The following is a 7,430-nucleotide window of genomic DNA, read 5'->3' on the forward strand; positions in this document are numbered from 1 at the left end:
GATTTCCGAGTGAAATGGCATCTGAAATAAGAAATAAATATAGGGTGGGACTTGATTAGTCCATCGAAAACTGATTGGATTGTTTAAAGTTGGGTCATGTTGCTACTTGCTAATGGCTGCGATCTTTTCCTGGACCCCGCCCTCACGCCGTTCTTCGTGACTGGAAATAAAGAGAGATTGTTTCGAGGAGGGGAAGAGATTAGCATTTTTGATTAAAGTTTATGAGGGCACATTAATATTTTAAAAGCAATATCGTAATGAATTAGATGCAAGACATGTTGTATAACCGCCACTTTCGCGTATGTCCACTCTGGTCGCCTACAGTTTTTACAACCAAAAAGTGAGGATAGCGTGGATATTAAGTCACTACAAGAGCGACAATTACAAGGGAGACAAGGGACAAACCATTATTTAAAACAGGAATTTCTCTTGAATTACAAATCCTTGGGAACTTTTGGGATAATGCAAGTACACAACTCCATAAAATATATCACACTGTGCAAGTGGTTTTTAAATATTTAATTTAAAAATCTTACATGGCTTTAAGTCTTTTGGAGATATAACAGAGAAACTTTTGAGCAATATAATGTGTCTGTGCTAGATAAACCAACAGGAGTTGTTTGAAATCGGACTGGTGTCACCTTTGACCCTCAGTGCACTGCTGCCCTATCACAACAAACACACATTTCTTCATGTCACGTCAGAGACAGACTCAAGGAGCCCAGACAAATACCACCTGTCCAGCCAAAATAATCCTTTAATGTATGTTGCCATCTTTTGCCGAAACACTACACACACAATGTCTAAATGAGGCGAAAGACTCTGAAATATCTCGCCTGCTGTCTGCATGACGTTTCCTTATAATAAATCTGGACACGGAGAGGCGTGAATCAGATCTCCTCTGACACTTCAGGAATGATCCCCCTATTTAACCCCCTCACATGAACAAGATCCCCGTAAACACACGGCATCATTCCCAACCAAACATGATTACCAGACTTCCTCTTCACTGACAGAATTAATCTGTGTACCATTAAAACCTATTTTTGTGCTATTTAAATGTTACAACCAATGTTGTGTTGATTCCTATCTATAATACATAGCATCTGCAAAAATAATATAGATATATGATTGATTTTATACAAAGAAATAATATTACTAAGAAATCTAAAATGTGCAAATAAACCGATTGGCAGATGCTTTTATCCAAATTGATTTATATACACTTTGTTTTGTCGGTATGTATATTCATTGGTTTGAAGCAATGAATTTTAGGTTGCTAGAATCTTCTTTCAATTGAACTACAAAAAAAATCACTAATATGAATAATTTTAACATTTTTTTGCAATTTCTTTTTAATCTAGTATTGTTGCTTTAAAGAACCCAGAAATAATTGACTAGTTTTAAAACATTTGTAGTCTCTGAAGAACCATATAGCAACTATAACAATGAGTCAATGTCTTAGGCCATTTGCAAATTTGGAAATAAAACATTGTTTAATATATGGGTTTAGCCTTTGGGTACACCAACGATGTCAATGAACATGTTCAAACTTTCCTTACAAAACTGAACGGAGACCCCCTTTTTAAACCTTTCCCCCCTGTTGGCACCGAGTTATCCGTGCTTGAACCGCATAACTGCCGGCTCCACGTCACTCAAGGAGCAAATGTGTTAAAATCTGACACGGCATCCGGCCTCTCAGTGTGACATAAAGAGGCAGGTGCTCTGGACCCCCTCACATTTGGAGACTTCAGGTACAGTGGTGTATACTTAGATCCGAGATGTCTCAACTAAACACAAATGCACAAACACACGTGTATCATTGCACAAAATCTGAAAACCTTTGTGAAATATACAGTAGTGGTGTTCAAACAGTTTTGCATTAAAACCCAGATTTAACACCGGATATAACATCAATATCGCATTACCAAACAAAAAAATCATGATACTCACATGTATCGATATTTTCTTACACCCCTAATGCGCAGTACCTAAAACAACCTTGATAAAGGTGTTTTAGCTCAATTTCAGTTTAAGAAACAAAAGCTATGGTACAGCTAATGTCAGGTTGTTGGTCAGAAATATGTTGTTTAATTTGAAGAGTTTGGTTCCAAAACGCAATAAACGCCATTTTTGAAAAAAATGAGTTACTGCCAAAATCAGTATTATATCAGGTCAGTATTTAAAAGTAAATTCTTAATTTTACGCAAAATCCAATATCCGCCATGTTATTCTGTCATCTTTTCTGCCTTTTTTCCCAAAACGCAACAAACGCCACTCCTCCTTTTCTACAGAATGCAATAAATCCGCTCCACAAATTACGGCGCACCATTCCACGCAATGTAAACAAACAATGGTGGCGCGTTGAGTACACAGAGTCCTAGTTTTCCTCATCTACTTTGTACTTCATGATCAACAAACAAACAAAAACAAAATAATACTTTAATAGCATTGATAAACCTGTGGTTTTCTGTGACGGGAAAGTAATGTAAGCCTTCAACATCTAATAATTTACGCGAGAGGCACTCGGGAGACGATCGCTTGTTCTCCCGACAGCGTCTAGTTTCTCTCGTGCTAACACATTGACCCCAGGGGATCTTATGAAAAACTTTCCATAATTTTACTCAAAGTCAACGAGAATCACAGCTAATCGCTGTCAAAAATGCTAAGCGATGACGTCAAGTATAACCGCGCAGCAATGACAGTGTTCCTAACATGACAAAGTAAGTGTTTTGATTTATGCCATTAATGTTTTTTTATCAGTGTGTTCAACTAAATGAATATAAAATGGCAAAAATGAATGCACATTTATACATTGATTGAATAAATGTATAGAATTTTGGAAAAAAACTTATGGATTTATTGCATTTTGTGGAAAAAATTATTTGTTTTTATAATAAATTTTTGAAAATCAAGTTATGGATTTGAATTTTTTATGTTTTTATAACCTAAAGCGGCTATGTGAAAGTTTGTTTAATCTGTTTTTGCCCATTCAAGTAGATAGGACTTTAGTCTTGCATGTCTGACATACCGTATTTTCAGGACTATAAGTCGCACTTTTTTCATAGTTTGGCTGGTCGTGCGACTTATAGTCAGGTGCGACTTGTAAGTCAGTATGAATTAATTTTGACATATATGAATCAAGAGACAACATTACCGTCTACTGCCGGGAGAGTTTGCCATTTGCTTCTCTTGTATTTATGTAATTCGATGACTTCAGTGATGTGGTATGGCGAGCCTGCGAACTTGATGCGCGTTAGCTTGTTCTGTTCATTTAGCCTATTCAGCCTTCCAGGTATATTCATGCTATTGTGTATCGTGTCAATAACTGTTTGTATAACATTAACGTACGGACACCTATTCAGCCTGCTGTTCTGTGTGCTTTTGTTTAGTTGAATAGCTTGCCTTTCCAGATGAAATGTCTGTTCTTTGGCTTGGATTTTGTGAAATAATTTTCTTAATAAACGCGACGTTTAGTCTACTGCAATTTATATATGTTTTTTCGTCTTTATGACGCATGTCGTTGTGTCGTTGTCTGTGCCAACATGCAATTATACATGCAGGCCGCTAGTTGGCAGTATCTACGCATGTAACCAACAGTAGCAGTACAAAAGTCAAAGAAGAAGCAGATTGGCTAGTAAACCCACAAACGATAAAGCAGCAGCATTTTGTTGTGTATGATTTAAGAAGACCACCAGTGATGGAGGTAAATAGACAGGAACTTTTTTGCAGTTTTAGTTAAATCACTCTTCAACTTGGCCCATCTTTGGTTTTACCGTAGCAAGCGTAAATACTTATGAAGAAATGCGCAGCTGTTTTTATTACCTGACGGGAGGGGTTCTATTCAACCAAACGTCCACATAGATTGACGCTTTGTTAAAATTTTGGTGGGGTGTGCATCAGGCTACGCAGAGCTACACACAGCCGACGCATAACCTATGATGTAGAACCTACGCACGACTATAAATTACACTTAACAAGCAAGATCTAACACTCAGAAACACCCAGTCATGCCTGAAACATGCACGACTTTATAATGACATAGTACTCATGTCCACTATACTTCTGAACTCTCTCTCTCAGTGTTTTTTCTTTCTCACCTCGAATACAAGAAACTGTAATTAGGCTGTAATTGATTTTGTAGGGGCTCTTGGCTCCTGGATTAGCAGTGACGAGTGAGTGTGTCAAATGTGAATATTGACCGTCTCTAGACGCCTGCAGTTGACTCGGATAAATATTTCGAGAGGCACTCGAGAGGAAAAGCCGGAACTGGCCGGATCACTTATTTACCTCGCCGTTATTGACAACGACGCTTCAAGTGTTCATATCAATTTCACACCACTTGTGACTCAAAGCAGGAAGGTTTTCCTCATTGTCACAGTATTATAGCTTTCTTTCATAGCTGTAAAGCATATAGTGTTTAGCGCCGTATTATAAAGCGGTGATTATGCACGCCAATTACGCACGATGCAATGGTTATTCAGGTGATACAGACGACAGTAAAACCTCCCCAGACAGCGGTATGTTTGTAAGTGTGCATGAGGGAGACGTTTTGACATGGGGGGGCAAAGACCCCGTGTCACTGTATCATGTTCGAACACGTCTTCCTCCCCATTCTCGCTTTCCACCACCTCTCCCCTCCAGACTCTTTACTGCTAATTGCTTTTCACACCTACTGTGTTTTTCAAACATTTTTTCCATTTCCCTGAGGTGTCACCGGCTACCCTAAGTGCGCTTTGTCTGGAGACAGAGAGAAAGAGATAAACAGGGGTAGGGATGCTTTTATGTTATGTGTATACTGAACTTTGTATTTACATGAATATAAAACTTTTCTTTTCAAACATCAAAACAGGTACGGTCGGTCACCTATCTTTAGTCTTATGGACACATCTTGTAGTTCTCTCTGTCAGGCTCAATGGCTTTCAAAATAATTCGGTCAGACACCCAATTAAAATGGCTTTTCTCAAAAATCAAACATATCAAGAACAACAATGGGCCTTTCATTTGAATTTCACCGTGCTTTTAGCCCGGCAGCCTCAGGACTGCCCTAGGACTGTTCATCGGCCAGCCATGACACTGAAATTGAAATTAAATAATGCTGAGAGTTTGCATGGAAAGCCGCACGCTTGGTCCTCGGGGGTGCTGCCTAATAAGCTATAAGTGCCTGTGAAATATTAAATAGCCGGGGAGGGTTCCCGAGAGAAAGGGAGGGTTGCCATCATCAATCCGGTCAGGAAACAAATAGCATGGCTGTCCGATACGAGACTGACATTTACAGATCACTGGAGTAGACCACAGGAGCCTGAGGCTTTTATAAACAACACCAAAACTGACATTGAAGTGAAATTTTTCAAAACGCACACCTTTGGAGGAGAGTAGTGCATGAAATTCCGGCCTTCCGAGATTGGGAATGCTCACTTTAAAATGTGCCGTCTCCCAATTCCCAATGTGTTGCCACGAAAAGCCTTAGGCTTTATCAAGGAAGCTTTTCTTCCTCAATGATATTTAAACGACTTTTGGGGGAAATTGGCTTCTGATGGTACTTTTTAAAATCTTGAATTCCCAAATGTGTCATTTTATGTTGCTCCAGATTGATACAGTAGCTTTTTTGAGCTATCAATATCTTGATACACTCCGGGGTTTGCTGATATATTTCCAATGCCCTAAAAACATGACTAAAACTGCTGTCCCAAAAAAACATGATTGACCTATTTCAATGTGAAATAACTGAATTCTAGACTCGAGAAGACGTTTCTAGCTTGTGAATATATTTACAAGTGTCTATTTGATATTCACAAGTAGGCTACATATTCACAAATGTTGCTATATATATTTAATTAAAATATATTTTTATTAATTTATTTATTTTAAAACACTTTTGCATAGTTTAATCTTAGTATTTTCTCTTGTATGGAGAAACCAACATACTGTATTTTTTTTAACAAGCTGATATTATGTTCCTGTAGCTCAGTTGGTCAAGCTAAGCAGTGCTAAGGTCATGGGTTCCACACATACTTATAAAATGTGTAGCTTGTAATACACTATACGTATCTTTTGTCTGCCAAATGCATAAAAGATTGTAAATTAATATATATGCATGTACATATTTGCTGTGCATCGTGCCAAGCATAAAATGGCGACTTTAGTTATTAGATAAAAACAGTGATAAAAAAGTAATAAACATAAAAAGAATGTATTAGTTATAATAAGTAATGTAATACAATAAACTAGCATAACTGTAGGCTGTTTACACTTCTTGAGGACATTAACATACATTCAGATAATGATGCGATTACAGGTGTATATTGGTTAATAACTGCTGGTAAACAAATGCAATAAACATCATTAGATTTTAAACAATAAACTATTTTTTAAAGCAGTTATTGATTTTAAAACAGCAATATTACAGCTGATCAATACAACCGCAATGTTTTTATTTATGTGATGCTCATTTTGCTCATTTCATGACCCCTGCAGCCTTCGGCCCTTGAGCTTGTGACCTTCTTGACCATGACCTCAATCTCTGAACTGGGGGTCTATTGATTCTTCATTAAGGGCAAAGAACATTCATTGATCCTTCATTCATCTCCCTAGAGGAACGGGGTGATATCATGCTCGTATTTACGAAATGCTGATTGTGCTCGATAGCTTAGCACCTTAACATCCGCTGATAGCAGTGCCACATGCTAAACGTGTGAACTTTCATCACCTGAGATTGACAGCTCCCTCGTGTGATGCACCACAAACATCTGCTTTTCTCTTAACAACTATTTTCTTACATTTCCTTCTCCACACAAACAGCTTTTCTGTTAATATTTCACATCCGACTATTTCCTTCAGCTGCGGATCCACCTTAAACCCATCTGCGGCATTCACCATTTCGTCAGTATGCATTATGTGAACTCAGTATTTAGCATTCAGGAGGAAACTAGCTGTTTGCATATAGAGTAGTTGTTAGGGCAGGAAAATAATGGAGATATAGTTGAAGAATGATAATGAAGTAAACTGGGTGGGAACAACATTTACTGAGCAAATGAACAGAGGGACAGATCAACAGAAAGATGGACAGATACACAGCCAGACACCCAGATATATAGACCATAGATAAATAGACAGAAAGACAGACAGACAGACAGAGACAAAAATATAGGCAGACAAATAGACAGGTGGGCAGAATAGATACATGGTTTGATGGATGACAAATATAATAGATAGACAGACAGACAGACAGACAGACAGACAGATAGACAGTTGAAATGGATAGACAGACAGACAGACAGACAGACAGACAGATACAGATAGACAGTTGAAATAGATAGATAGATAGATAGATAGATAGATAGATAGATAGATAGATAGATAGATAGATAGATAGATAGATAGATAGATAGATAGATAGATAGATATACAGACAGACAGACAGACAGACA

At 37.8% G+C, this 7,430-nt stretch overlaps 1 protein-coding gene across 2 annotated transcripts in view; it reads right to left on the minus strand.

Moving 5' to 3' along the window:
- Window positions 1-7,430, minus strand: part of nrp2a (neuropilin 2a) — an 87,376-nt gene that overhangs the window by 56,394 nt on the left and 23,552 nt on the right. The window lies entirely within an intron of this gene.

This window comes from Paramisgurnus dabryanus, chromosome 4, assembly GCF_030506205.2.
Source record: "Paramisgurnus dabryanus chromosome 4, PD_genome_1.1, whole genome shotgun sequence".
NCBI lineage: Eukaryota > Metazoa > Chordata > Actinopteri > Cypriniformes > Cobitidae > Paramisgurnus > Paramisgurnus dabryanus.